Source organism: Fukomys damarensis, unplaced genomic scaffold (assembly GCF_012274545.1).
Source record: "Fukomys damarensis isolate Sample0158 unplaced genomic scaffold, DMR_v1.0_HiC HiC_scaffold_23, whole genome shotgun sequence".
Lineage (NCBI taxonomy): Eukaryota > Metazoa > Chordata > Mammalia > Rodentia > Bathyergidae > Fukomys > Fukomys damarensis.
In genome coordinates, this window is record NW_022900935.1 from 10,975,881 (window position 1) to 10,991,132 (window position 15,252).

Consider the following 15,252-nt stretch of genomic DNA (forward strand, 5'->3'; position numbering starts at 1 on the left):
TGAGCTTGCAAGGCAGGACACCGAACTACTGAGCTAAATCCCCGGCCCTTTTGACCATTTTTAATTGATCAAACTTTATTAGAAATAATTTGTTATATATATATAAATATAGCAACTACTTTCTCAGCATAGTAAAGTAAATGGGAGGCAATAAACATTATTACTGAATCATGTTCTTTATAAAATGTGTTGTTAGAAGTTTTTAAATTTTTTCCTACTTTCTTCTGCTCATCCTAGGCCACCTAATATACCTCTAGGAGTTAACTGGCTGTTTTTATTTTTTATATCCCATTTATTCGAACAAGAAATTCATAAAAGTCAAAATCTTGCTGTTAGGAAAACTGGTAAGGTAATCAGTATGGTGGTGCAAGCCTGTAATCCTTGTCACTCAGAAGTCTGAAGCAGGAAGATCACAAGTTCAAGGTCAACATGGAAAACTTAGCAAGGCCCCATCTCAAATTTGAAGAAAAACAAAGACTGGGGCTGGTCCTGGTGACACACAAACACTAATCCTAGCACTTGGAAGGCTGAGGCAGGAGGCTCACACGAATTCAAGGCCAGCCTGAACTTCACTGTGAGACCCTATCTCCAAAAGAAAAAAGGCTGAGGATGTAACTCAGTGGTGGAGCGCTTGCCTAACATGACAAGGCTTTGGGTTCAATCCCTAATACCCCCAAACCCTCAACACACACAGGAAGGTGGTAAGGCAAACAATGGTACAACAAAAGGTAACAGTACATTTGGCTTGTCTCAAATCTGCCAAATCACCTGAGTCTACCAGAGCTCTGAGGTCTAGATACCTTAGGACAGGGATGGCTGTGGGGGACCACCCTACTGATTATGCCCAAAGCAGGCTGTGAGCAGTGCAGGCTGTAAAGAGTTAACCCCACAATTGGCTTGTTTTGAGAAGTGAGTCCCACCAAAGCCTACATGACTAGATAACATGGCAGCTAAGGTCAGAGTGACTTGCACCCAAACTCCATTCCCAAAATTAAGAATGCTTTGTCTCTTCTCTTACAAGCCTTAGCTGTGTCAGCAATGTTTCCCTAGCAACCACATGTAGTCCTCGCACTCTAACCTACGATGTCAACAACAAATATCAGCAGCTTTGGCTAGCCAGGGTCTTTTGCTGCTTGCTGACCAATGGCCATCCCGGCTCCCCACTACTCTCTTAATTCTAACTTCTGAGTTTTCTTCTTGCCTTGCACCACACAGCATGGAGAAGGAGATCGAAACCCACCACAAGGGTCACCAGTAGATGGTGAACCCAAAACCCACTTACTTATCGCAAAGTGCCAACACTGCAATTAAAACCGAGTGCTGAGATTTTATTTAGAAAAAATAACTCACACATTTAACACCTTTTGTCTTAAAAGAAAAACAAGTAACACCAAGTTCACCATCTCTGCCCTAAGGGGAAACAGGACTGAAACTGTGCAGCCATCTTTTATTCTGTTCAACAACCGCCCCCCTCTGTTGGTACTGGGAATTGAACCCAGGGCCTTCACACTGAGCTATATCTCCAGTCTTTTTTTTTTACTTTGAGACAGGGTCTCAATTAATTTGCCAAGTAGCCGAGGCTGGGCTCAATCTTGCAATCCTCTTGCCTCAATGTCCCAGAGTGCTGGGATTACAGGCATACACTACCAATTCTGCCACTATGCCTTCATATTCTTATGAAGAATATGATTCTTATATGGCTATGGACAAGCTTTATTTCCTCATTTGTGAAACGGAGAAAGTAGCATCAACACCATAGGTCATTCATGAGAATTAACTGGATTACTTCACATATAACACCTAACACTCAAATATCAGTTTATTAATATAAGCTTTCCAAATGAGAAACAGCAAATTTAGAATCCTATCTTACCAATCTTCTATGGCAAGTGTATTCTACACTCCAATGTGAAAGCCACACACACTCCTGAATACAAAATAAGAGGACTAATAAAGTAACCCATTAGGAGAGAAAGGAGATTACAGTAAGATTTCTCTACTCTGCTGGTTTGGGGAACAGACCCCTCCACAAGCCAGGCCTTGCCTTTCCTGTCTCACTGTAGGAATGGAGGATGGGGTAGAGAAGAACTCAGGAACAGGCAGAGCCAAGAGCAACCAGTAGGAAGTCTGAGCAGGAAAGGAAGGGAGCAAGGGGTGAGGGAGAAACCCACCATAGAATCCCTCGCAGGGATCAAGCAGGCCACTTTTCCTCTGCTGGAGGTTCCTTTCCTATGCTGTGGCTACTGAGACACCCAACTCTTCCTGTCTGCCATCTGTCAGGTCCTAGAGCTCCAACTGGGTAGGCTCTGTGCCAGTAACAAGCGTTAACACCCCAGCTGGGTGAAGCGATCCCCTCAATCACTGTTCCCTGTCACCTGTCCCTGCTTGCTCCCAGTCCCCCAGCCTGATATGCAGGGATGGAACTGAGAGTCCCCAGCATTCTGTGTTCCTAAGAGGTTCCCTAAGATCTCCACACCTTTTTCCTCCACTATAGAAGATAAGGTTGGCAGCTGACCAGACCTCAGTAATTTTATACTGTAATAAGCTCTTTGAATGTGTATATTCTTATTTCTTACAATCATTTCATTTTGTATTTAACATCCATGGACTGTCAGATTCAGTAATAACTAATGTTCATATTTAATATCTTACAGTGACAGCTTTGTATTTACATATAAATATACCAACATGACCCCCCTCCCCCAAAAAAATATTTCCTTCAAAGTATCAGGAGTACACCAGGCATAGTGGCACATACCTGTAATCTCAGTACTCAGGAGGCTGAGGCAGGAGGACTGCTGCAAATCTGAAGCATTTTTTATTTTTTGCAGCACTGGGAAATGAACCTAGGGCATTCACACTGAGTTACATCCCCAATCACCCCTTCATTTTTTTGTTTTGTTTTGTTTTTTGGTACCAGGGATCAAACTCAAGTCCTTGAGCTTGCAAAGCAGGCACAAGAACCACTGAGCTAAAATCCCTGGCCCACTCCCTCATTTTTTAAGAGCAATCAATATAGCTTTATTTTTTAATTTTCAATTACAATTGATACTTCTTTTTCTCAGCTTTTGAGCAGTATTATTTATCCTGGTCCCCTAATATAACAATCATATCCCACACGGCTGGGTACTATCTGACACATGGGGAAATTACTAAAACAGACCCAGGTGTGGTGGAATACACCTAAAATCCCAGCACTACTGAAGCTAAAGCAGGCAGTTCACTGTTAGTTCAAGGCCAGCCTGAACTCATAGCAAGACTCCATCTCCAAAAAAATACAAAATACTAAGAATAGAAAAGGCAAATTTTTGTTTAAAATAAAATCAAGATTAACAAGAAATAAGTCTTTCATGTCAAGACCACTAGAATAATAAAAGGTATAGTCTTTGATCTGGCAATTCCATTTCAATGTCCTTCTCCAAGTATGCACAGTGGTAAATACAAGGATATTCACTGCAAACTTGCTTGCAGGAGCAAAAGACATATTTACACAGGCACAAGGAAGACAATGGTAAAACAGCTCATAGTTTATAGACAGCTAACTTATTTACAAATATTACAGGCAGTCAGACAGGGCTAGGCCCTCAAAGAAGTTAAAGCAGAAAACAAGAACACATTACAACTGTGGCTGGAGGCTGAGGAGCATTTGTCGAAGGCCAGGCCTCAAGATAAAGATAAAATGACTACACACAGTACTTCCCCAAGGGATAAACAATAATGACTGATATTCTAAACAGGCATGTCACCTTGGGTGGGGGACCAAGACATCCTGACCCACACCTTCCAGGCAAGGTAAGGTCCTTGTTCTCGCCAGTAACTTGCTTTCCATTGGATTAGTATTATTTAAGCAACTATACTTATCTTATTGGTTGACCATAGTTTTATCTACTTTATGCCCACCTCATGATTTTGTACCAACCTCATAATTTTGCTCTATAAAATTTCTTTGAGAAATAGGCTTGTTGGACAACCCACTTTCCAGGGCCCTTCCTGTCCCTGTCAGGCAGGAGCTACCTATCCTTCAATAAATATTTCCTACTCTTGAATTCCTTTGCTCCTAGAATTCATTCTTCAGTTTTAGAGAACATGAATTCAGCATATTAGACATCTAACAGGTTGGGAGTTTAATCTTCCTTACATCATCTGGAGGCCCTTATCCCTCTATCTGGACACTTCAGAAAGAGAAAAATCCTATTTTTAACTCCTAAAGTTCATTAAATAAAGTAAACACCAAGTGTTTCAAGCCACTCAGTATCATTTTCAGGGGATAAATAAATACATCCTTGATAGCTGTGACAGACTGGTTCCAGGAACAATCTCAGACACCAAAATCCAAGAAAACACAAGTCCCTTATTTAAAATGGCACAGGCCGGGCATGGTGGCTCACACCTGTAACCCCAGCACTCAGAAGGCAGCAGCAGGACTGCCCCAAGTTCAAGGTCAGCCTGAGCTACAGAACAACTGCAGGGCCAGCCTGAACTACAAAGTGAGATCCTATCTCAAAAATAAAATAAAATGGCACAGTATTTACACATAACCTACATATTTCATTTTTTGTAGTTGTGAGAATTGATCCTCAAGCAGGACTTGCACATGCCAGACAAAAGCTCTACCACTGAGGTATATCCCCAACTCCATAAATCATCTCTAGAATACTTATAATACCTAATACAATGTAAATGTTATGCAAATAGATGTTACAAGGCATCGTTTAAGAAATGACACTAGCATTCCCTGTACAAGTTCTATACAGACACAATTTGTTGGGATTTTTTTGAAGTGTTTCCCATCTATGATTGGTTAAATTGCAGAGGCAAACCTTATAGATATGAAAGGGCAAATGTACTTTATATTGCCACAAGCAACTCTATAGAGTTGAGGGAAGACATAATTCTACCAATTCTTAAACTAGACAGAGAAAAACAAAAAAGCAGCATCTTCAAAAAGTGTATATGTATCACAGTTTGCAAGTGTATCTCAATGAAATGGTAAATGTAAATAATTTTATACTTAGTTTTATAACTGAAATGTCTGGATTTTGAAACAATTCATTTAGGTATTAATTAAGCTAGTGTATAATGTTAAGGAATCACACAGATGCAAAGAATTATCTCCACAATTCAGGTCCTCCCAATTATCTCTGCCGTTGATTAGCTCTCTTATATTTTTTTGGTACTGGGGATCAAACTCAGGACCTTGCTCTTGCAAAGCAGGCAGCAGAACCACTGAGCTAAATCCTCAGCCTGATTAGCTCTATTTTAAAGACTGCATCTATGCATTATTTTTTAATTGTAAAAACTCATTTCATCTTAATACTTAGATGAGAACAAGACAGACATTTTTAAAATCAAGAACAAAAACCACCAATTTGTACAACTAAAAATAAAGAATTTGGGGTCAGAAGAAAAATTAACTTTCAGATCTTCAACATATATCATACCCAGAACATAAATTAATCTTGATCCTAAATTAATCTCTGATCAATTATCAAAACAATAATTTTTAGGGCTGGGGATTTAGCTCAGTGGTTCTCCCGCCTGTCTCCTGATATTACTGCAAGCTTTTCTGGAAAACAAGTTATTCAACTGGATTACTGATCCAAGAATAGAATAAAGTGGAAACAGTAACTCCATTTCCAAAATTTCCTTTCGCCCAAAGGACAATCATTTCTTCAGTCCCAATATTGGTCTGCTTCTCCCTTCTAATACCTTTGTCCAACGTTAAATTCAGAAGGAATTAACTCCAACACAGATACCTCAAAAATCTCTTTCATATAAAACTTAATCAGGCCAGGCGTGGTAATGCACACCTGTAATCCCAGCACTCGGGAGGCTGAGGCAGGAGGATCACTGTGAGTTCGAGACCAGCCTGGGCTACAAAGAGTTCCAGGGCAGTCTCAACTACATAATGAGACCCTGTCTCAAAAAGAAAAAACATAATCAGGAATGGGGATTTAGCTCAGTGGTGCCACCACCTGCCTCACAAATACAAGATCCCAAGTTTGATCCCCAGTTCTTTACAACAACTGCTTAGGACACAGGCCCTCAATATAACATAATCAGGTCCATCTCAGTCCCTTGTAGCTAACTATACAACACTTCTTTTAATTTTTTTTTTAATCAAAACCAAAATTTTATAATCAAATAACAAAAGAACAGTAATAGTTATTACACTATGTATAGTTAACTTCAAAGTTGTTATTCAGTACAAGTCATAAACCAGAGCCAGGGGTGGTGGCACACACTTGTGATCCCAGCACTTGGGAGGCTGAGACAGCAGAATTGCTCCAAGTTTGAGGCCAGCCTGGACTACATTGGGAGACCCTGTCTCAAAAAACAAAACAAAACAAGACATAAACCAAAAAGATTCTTTAAAAAATAAACAGAAAATAAAATAAAAAATAAACAGAAATAACACAAATTTTGGGGGCAACAAGCTTGTAATCCCAGCACTTGGGAGGCTGAGACAGGAGGATTGCTGAAAGTTTGAAGACAGCCTGAGCTACAGTTCAAGACCAGCCTGAACTATGGAACAAGACCTTGTCTCAAAAAGCCAAAAATAGGGCCAAGGATTTAGATCAGTGGTTCCACCACCAGCCTGGCAAGCGCAAGGTCCTGAGTTCAATCCCCGATACCACAAAAAACAAATAAACTAAAAATAAAAATAATACAAATCTTTCAATAAACTAAGACAAAGCAGTATACATGAAATCAATTAGCATATATATTGAATTTTTTTAAAACAGAATTTGTAATTTGATGAAGTATTTGAACTCACTAGTTCCTATTTTTATTTTGTTCTTTGTGTTTCTCATATAAAAAAAAAACTACACAATGTTGAGCTTATGTGTCCGACTTATTCAACATTATGTTAAGCTGCATCCTTTTATCTACAAATGTCTCAAGTTTATCTTTCTTTATGGCAGTGCCTAATTTTCCTTATTCATTTATCTGTTGGTGGTCACATGCTCTTTCCAAGCTTTAGCTATTACATATTGTCCCTCTATAAACATGGGTGTGTGGCCGGGGATTTAGCTCAGTGGTTCCGCTGCCTGCCTCGCAAGCACAAGGACCCGAGTTCATCCCTGGTACAAAAAATAAAAAAACAACAATCTTTTGCCAGGCGTGGTGGCGCACGCCTGTAATTCCAGCACTCGGAAGGCTAAGGCAGGAGGATCGCTGTGAGTTCCAGACCAGCCTGGGCTACACAGTGATTTCCAGGTCAGTTTCAACTACATAGTGAGACCCTGTCTCAAAAAACAAAAAATAAACATGGGTATGCATGTATCCCTGTAATGTGATAATTTTAACTCTTCTGTGAAGATTCCTAGAAGGGAGATAGCTGAGTCAAATGGAGGGTCTATTTTTTAGTTTTTTGAGGCATTCCACACTGGTTTCCAACAATTCTGTGGGGTTTGGTCAGAACAAAAATAAATTCTCCATCCCTCTGCCAAAGTCTCTACCATTCACCTGTGATGAGAGCTTAAGAGAAAATTTTTTCCAGTTTTTCTATCCACAGCAAATGTTGCCCAGACAAACTAACAGCACTGGTGCCTACACAGTGCTAAACCACCAGACACCAGTGTCTCCCCATCTATTATCTCAAAACTCTAAAGAATGTTCCATGGACCAAAAAAAAGTAAATAGCCGGGCGTGGTGGCTCATGCCTATAATCCCAGCACTCGGGAGGCTGAGGCAGGATGATGGCTGTGAGTTCGAGACCCACCTGGGCTACATAGTGAGTTCCAGGTCAGTCTCAACTATATAGTGAGACCCTTAAAAAAAAAATGTTCCATGGGAAGGGGGGGAACCACCTCCACCAAACAAGTTTCAGAAACAGTTAAATAAATGCTCTGACAATCTAACCTCTCTGAACCTTCAAGAAATTTACATAAATCATGAGTTTACAAGATGGAGCTGTAACAACTAGTTAGTTCCCAATTTCATAATCAAACCCATAGAAACATCCTTCTGAAATACACTAAACAACACAGTTTTTAGTTCTAAAAACTAAAATTGCTTGGAGTGGTGGTGCACACCTGTAATACCAGCCCTCTGGGAGGCTGAGGCAAGAGGGTAACAAGTTTGAGTCCAAGCCAGGCAATTTAGTGACTTAGAAAAACCTTATCTCAAAATCAAAAATTAAAAAGGGCTGAGGATATAGCTCCATATAAAGGTGTGGGAGTCAACCCCAAGTACCTCAAAAAATAAAAAATAAAATTATCTTTTACCCCCCCATCAGTGATCTATAAAATATACCTAAAATTCCTTTTTTACCCTATAATGAATGAGCAAAGCAAATAAAAATGACCTAATAATTCAAACACTTCCTAGCTTATGTGTCAATCTTATTTGTATTACTTTCTGAAACAAATGAAAATATTAGATACTATTTAAACCTTAACATTGATATTCATAGGAATTATTCATTTTTTCACAGGTTGCCTGGTAAATAACTTACATGTTAAAAACCTAGTAATTCATTTAAAAATCTTACTGTCATGCTGAAAATACAGCACTGTGATAGAATGCTTGCCTACCATACACAACGAGGGCTCAATCCCATGCACCACAGAAAATAAAATTAAAAATCTGTCAATCTTAAATATGATTCTGAAAATACAATGTGATATAGGTGTTTCAATTGTAATCTGTCAATCTTAAATATGATTCTGAAAATACAATGTGATATAGGTGTTTCAATTCTATTTCAAAAGGGATCTAGAGTGGAGTCCCTCTCAAACAGTATTCAGCCACTGAAACAAGTATAGCAGCTACAGTGAAATCATAATGAAAATCCCTGATGCTGGGAATTTAGCTTAGTGGTTCTGCCGCCTGCCTTGCAAGTGCAAGGACCCGAGTTTGATCCCCAGTACCAAAAAAAAGAATCTATGGACTAGTGGCTCAGCTTTAGCCCAGTGTGGTGGCGCACACCTGTAACCCCAGCACTTGGGAGGCTGCGGCAGGAGGATCACTGTGAGTTCGAGACCAGCCTAGTCTACACAGTGAGTTCCAGGTCAGCCTCAACTACATAGTGAGACCCTGCCTCAAAAACCAAAAAGAAAAAGAGAAAAAAAAAAAAAAAGAAAATCCCTGAAACCAGAGATAGCAATCATTCTTGAAGAAAACTTTATTCTTATTCTTTTAAACGTCCATTCCCCTTTGCATATGTTTTTCAAATACACTTTAACACAAACCAAAAATACTACAAATATTCTTAAACTGCCTAACAGGGAAAACAGATGATAGCTGAGACTCCGCTTATGCTTTCTTCTACTAAACTTATTATTTCCTCATATTGTTTAACATTAATTAACTTGATTCTTTTATTCCACCTCCACTTTTTGCTCCCATTTTATCAGTTCATTTGAACGGTTCTCAGCTCTTTTCACAAATAACAACAAATACTGACAATCTTTTTACCAAAAAGGAAGACTGTGGCTTTATATCCAACAATATACAGCTTCAGATTGTCCCTTGGACAGTGTGCCTGAGACACTGATCTCCCGACCCCCAGCTCTCCTGGCATCTTCAGTTTGTAGCCCCTCTAGCCAGGAAAGGGTAGTCTCTCCAGTTATCCTAGGGGGGCACACAAATATTCTTCTATGGCTACCTTGATATGGATGCATTGCTGTAGCACTGCATAAAGACAGTGCAGGAGAATCTTTCCTACACCAAATAGTTAAAAGGAAAGGAACATATTAGAGAAATAAATTCAATCTATTCCTTAAAAAATAGAATTTGTCCAGAATAGTAGCCCTAAGACTAGATTTTAGTTAATAGTTTCCCATCTGATTGCAGATATGGTTTATTAAAGCAAAGAAACCAGGCAACACACTACATTGGACCAGCTAAATGCCAGCTATATATTTCAGATAAGTCTTCATAACCAATATACACTATCCAGATCATATGCTTAGACTATCCTACTCATAGCAATTAGTTTTCAATAAAATGTCTTAAATTTAAGGGCTGGGGATTTGCTCAGTGGTGCCCTATCTGCCTCCCAAGTGCAACGTCCTGAGATCGATCCCTAGTACCCCCCCCCGCAAAAAAAAATGTCATTTAAGCCAAGCATGGTGGTATACACCTGCAATCTCAGCATTAGGAAGGCTACCATACTATGATTATACTGGACTATACAGTGAGTTCAAGACCAACCTGAAATATAGAGCAAGACTCTGTCTTAAAAAAAAAAAAAAAATCACAAATTTGAACCCAACCTTGTCTACACAGTGAGACTCTGTCTCAAAATAAGTTTTAAAAAAACTGGGGGGGCATGTGGCTCAGTAGTATAGTTCCTGCCTAACAAGCTCAAAGCCCAGAGTTTTATTTCCCTCACTGCAAAAATACATACAAGTGAAAAAAAATGTTTGGGGTAAACACAGCCTCTCAAAGGTAAAGGAGCAGAAGTTATAACAGTGACAGTAACTACCTACATAATGTATGTGCCAATGAACACTCTTAACCACATATATTAACTGATTTAATCTTCAACATTGTGAGGTAGGTACTACTGCAATACTATTTTACAGGTGGAAAACTAGGATCAAAAAGATGTTACTTAGGGCCAGGAATTTAGCTCAGTGGTTCCACTGACTACTTCGAAAGCACAAGGTCCTGAGTTTGATCCCTGATACCAAACAAAAAAACAACAATAACAAAAAGATGTTACTTAGACTGCACACAGCTAATAAATGGTAGAGCTAGGACTTAAACCCAGTCTGGTTACAGAGTCTATGCTTTTAATCAGTCACAGTGATAAAATAGTGGTACTGTATACTGCTCAATGTACAGCAGAAGAATTAACACAAGAAGTGGAAATGCATAGCTTACTTTTGGGAAAAGGGTATTATTAAAGTATAAGATGTTAACAAAAGAAAGCAACAGAGTCAAGTTAGAGGCTCTCTTCAGCTGACAAAGCACCAACACTTTAACATAACAGCCAATTCCAAGCTGGGTGTAATAGCCCACGCCTGTGAGTTCAGGGCCAGCCTGAATTACACGGCAAGACCCCACCTGAAAAACACAAAAAATTGCTGACGATGTAGCTCAGGGGCACCCCACCTGCCTGGCAAGCACAAGTTCTAAGTTCAATCCCTAGTACCAGTTAAAAAAAAAACAACAAAAAAAAGTAGTAATAGGTGATTCCAAGGTCAAAATAATTTTCTCAAATTGCAAAGGGGGACACCAGTTTAGTGGCAGAACACTTGGTTTCACGTCACAAAATAAGTATTTTGATACCAATGTCCCAAGAACACCTAGTGAAGAGTTCTGACATCCAGACTTCTAATAGCAGCAATGGCAGACACAGCTGAGCTGGCACTAATGAAAACTGCTTTAGTAAAACTACTTTGCACTGAAGAAATGAGTAACTAAAAATAGAAACTCATAAGGGACAAAGCACACAGGACCAGGAATCTGATACTGTAAAGGGGTAAAACTGGCAAAAATAAGCTATTTCCAAACAAAAGGTAAAAAAATAAAAATTAAGTCTAAATAATTTTTAGTAGAATAAGAAAACTATCATGCTGGGTAGGGTATCACTCCCTGTAATCCCAGAACTCTGAGAGGCTGAGGGTAGGAGGATTTTAAATTCAAGCCCTACCTAGGCTACTACTCAAGGAGACCCTGGGTTCAATCCCCAAAGAGGGTGAAGGAGGGACACTAATCATCTGAAAAAAATGTTGTTGTTGTTGTTTTCCAATGTAGTTCAGGCTGGCCTTGAACAAGTGGCAATCCTCCTGCTTCAGAGTGCTGGGATTACAGGTGTGCACCACCATGTCCCGCTCACACATCAGAAGATTTTCTAAGTGATGGCAAATGGTTCAGAAAGTGCAGCTGCAGAAGATACTAGACTGAACAAATGTATAAGGTCAAGCAAGAAGAGACTGGTAATCATCATTTCAGTGAACCCCAATATGGATATATGGCTGACCAAGCACAAAATTTGTCCCAAGAAACACAGTGAAAAGGCCTATGGAACATGCAGAAAGGAAAATGCCAATCCTCAGACATCATCAAATTAATTCAGCAAGCATTGTTAAAAACCTACTATTCTAGGTGCCAGGTACGCAGGGATGACTATACTAGATCAAAACCTTGCCCACACAGAAGTAACATTCTAGGGCCAGGGATTTATCCCAGTGGCACCATGCCTGTCTCAAAAGCACAAAGTTCTGAGTTCAATCCCCAGTACGAGAAAAAAAAAGTTACCTTCTAATGGAGGAAAGTGATAACAAATATATTCTTAAGAGAACAATAAATATTCTCATAAAAGCCTACAAGGAGTCCTTTAACATAGATATACCACAGTTTATGGCAAATAAATGAACACAATATTAACACATCCCTCCCCTTCAGAGGAAGTCCTGCAGCCTAAAGTGATTAACTATTGCTTATCTTAAAAAGCTAAAACTAAAACAATGTATACATTTAAAATGTATCTACAAGTAGAAATATAATTTGACTTTTACTTCCAAGAATGGCTGTCACTACCGCTCCCCAGACAGGCAAAGTAAATTGTACTTCAAAGTTTTCCAAGCTTGACAGCCCTTAGTTTAAAATATTTATTACTGTAACTATCTTAAAAATACCTAGAATTGCTTTCCCTGTAAGCCATAAAATTACAAGTGGAGGGGGCTGAGGATTTATCTCAGCGGCACTGTGCCTGCCTCGCAAGTACAAAGTCCCGAGTTTGATCTCTGGTACCAGGAAAAAATATTATAAGTGGAAGCCAAGAGTGAGAGTGGAATCCAGGCATAGCACACACCTGTAATCCCAGCTCTCAGGAGGCTGAGACAGGAGGATCTTTAGTGCAAGGCCAGCAAGGGCAACTTAGCAGGACTGTCTCAAAATGTAAAAAAGGAGCTGGAAATGTAGCTCAGCAGGTAGGGTCCTCCCCTTGGGTTCAATCCTGAGTTTTGAGAGGAAAAAAATTGCAAGTAGGAAAAAAGTATCATAATAAAGAAAAACAAATCTTCACAGCAAAAATGTCAAGATTTGGCCTTGGTGGGCTTTTTTTTTTTTTTTTTGTAAACACAGGGTCTCACTATGTAATTGAAACTGGCCTTGAACTCACTGTGTAGCCCAGGCCTGCCTCCAGCTCACAGTGATCCTCCAGCCAGCCTCAGCCTCCCAGGTGCTGGATTACAGAAGCATATACCACCACGCCCAGTTTGGTTGGCTTTAAGAATCTCACTATGAGGGCTGGGGATTTAGCTCAATGATTCCGCTGCCGGCCTCACAAGCACAAGGTCCCAAATTCAATCCCAAGTACCAAAAAAAAAAAAAAAAAAAAAAAAAAAAAAAAAAAAAGAATCTCACTATGTTTGGGAACGTGGCTCTGTAGTGGAGTACTAACAAATCCTTTGCAAGGCCCTAGGTTCAATCCCAAGCACCACACAAATGAAATTTCATACACTGTTTTAAAGTCCATACAGTACGCTAGGCTGCAACAGCTGGCTGAGATTCCTAATCAAGTTTACTAAGCACAGGTGTTGGTCATAATATGGAAACAGTCTAAAGATAAAGGCTATACCTTTCATGTCTTGAAAAAAATCAGTGGAAAGGAACTCATTTTTAATACTTCACTAACACCAATCTCGTAACTCGTGTCAGTCTAAACAACATAAATTCATACTATTTTTACATTTTCAAAAGATACAAGTTAGTGTTATATATACATATTTAAGTACAGAAGATTCAAGAAATACAGCAGTAAATAAGCGTTCCTAAAATACCACATTAAGGATAACATGTATTTCAGAAGCTCCAAGTCCACACCTACCTAGTTATCAATAACACCTACACACTACAGAAAGCTGACTGAACCTACCACTCCTTTAAGCAATTAACAAGCAAACTGTTCTGTCCCTACAAATAAGCAACAATGGAAGAATACTTGTTCCAACATGAACTACTCTTAGAAGGATGCGTTATACAACTGGATCTCATAAGCTTCACGATGTTCAGATTTTTCTATATTAATGTACTATTGTGAGTAAAGGATGTAAAATTTAGGATGCATCTAACCTCCTGGGAAACAAACTGTGATTCCAAATATCTGAAAATATCTCCAATTTTTTGGTTAAAATTCCAAAACTTGAGCTGGGCATTTATATCAGTGGCAGAGTGGCTGCCTAACCTGCTTGAGGCCATGGGTTTAATCCCTGGCACCAGGTGCGCGCGCGACACACATATACACATACACACACATAAAAATAAAATCCCAGCCTTGTCTTTATTGACAAAACTAAAGTATCTAGCAAGCAAAGATCACGCTAATTCTTTTTTTCAATACATCCTTGCCACAAACACCATTTGAGCCAACTTGGACAGGTTCTCTACATCAAGTAACTCATAAGGGAGAAGTCAATCTGGGAAAGTCATTCTGGATCAAAGAACTCTTCCCACAAGTAAGTTCACTCGAGTACAGTCAAGGGGACCTTTAAAGCTAATGCCTAGACAAGTGGATGTAGGTGTTGCCTCATGACTTGTTTCCCCTGGCACAAACTACTTGTGCAATTTTAAACCTTCCCGGCTTTTAGACACCTTGAAGGCGGCGGTGTACACAGGTAACAAGATTTCAAAAAAAACCATCTCTAAATGTGGGATGTGTTGTTAAGCAGCAGGATGAGCCACTGGGTGATTTGACTAGGGCGGCAAAATGCTTTTTTAATTTGGTGAGTCCCTGACTTGCAAAGAGTTAAAACTCTAGCCCCTTTTACTGAGATGACGTAATCTTCAACACTGCATTTCTCTTGGACTTAAAGGGAAGGGTTTAAAAAAAAAAAAAGAACAAAGAAAAATTTCCCCCAGTAAGAGAAATAAGTAAGGGACTGAACGAAGGTGTCTGAAGGTGGTTAGGTAACTCCTTGAAAAAGAAGCTTCAGCTTATTCAACTGAATAAGCACGGAGAGTTGGAGAAGCAAACGGAAACAGGAGGAACTCAACCCAGGGTAGGAACCGCAGGGACTGGAGCCACGAGCTCAGACCCACCCAGAGCGCGAGGCGCGAGGAGCCAGGCCCGGGGTCGCAGGGGCACGAAGGTGTCTGAAGGTGGTTAGGTAACTCCTTGAAAAAGAAGCTTCAGCTTATTCAACTGAATAAGCACGGAGAGTTGGAGAAGCAAACGGAAACAGGAGGAACTCAACCCAGGGTAGGAACCGCAGGGACTGGAGCCACGAGCTCAGACCCACCCAGAGCGCGAGGCGCGAGGAGCCAGGCCCGGGGTCGCAGGGGCCAGGGGCA

At 39.9% G+C, this 15,252-nt stretch overlaps 1 protein-coding gene across 2 annotated transcripts in view; it reads right to left on the minus strand.

Moving 5' to 3' along the window:
- Window positions 1-15,252, minus strand: part of Cdc42 (cell division cycle 42) — a 41,882-nt gene that overhangs the window by 26,207 nt on the left and 423 nt on the right. The gene's annotated exons all lie outside the window — the stretch shown is intronic.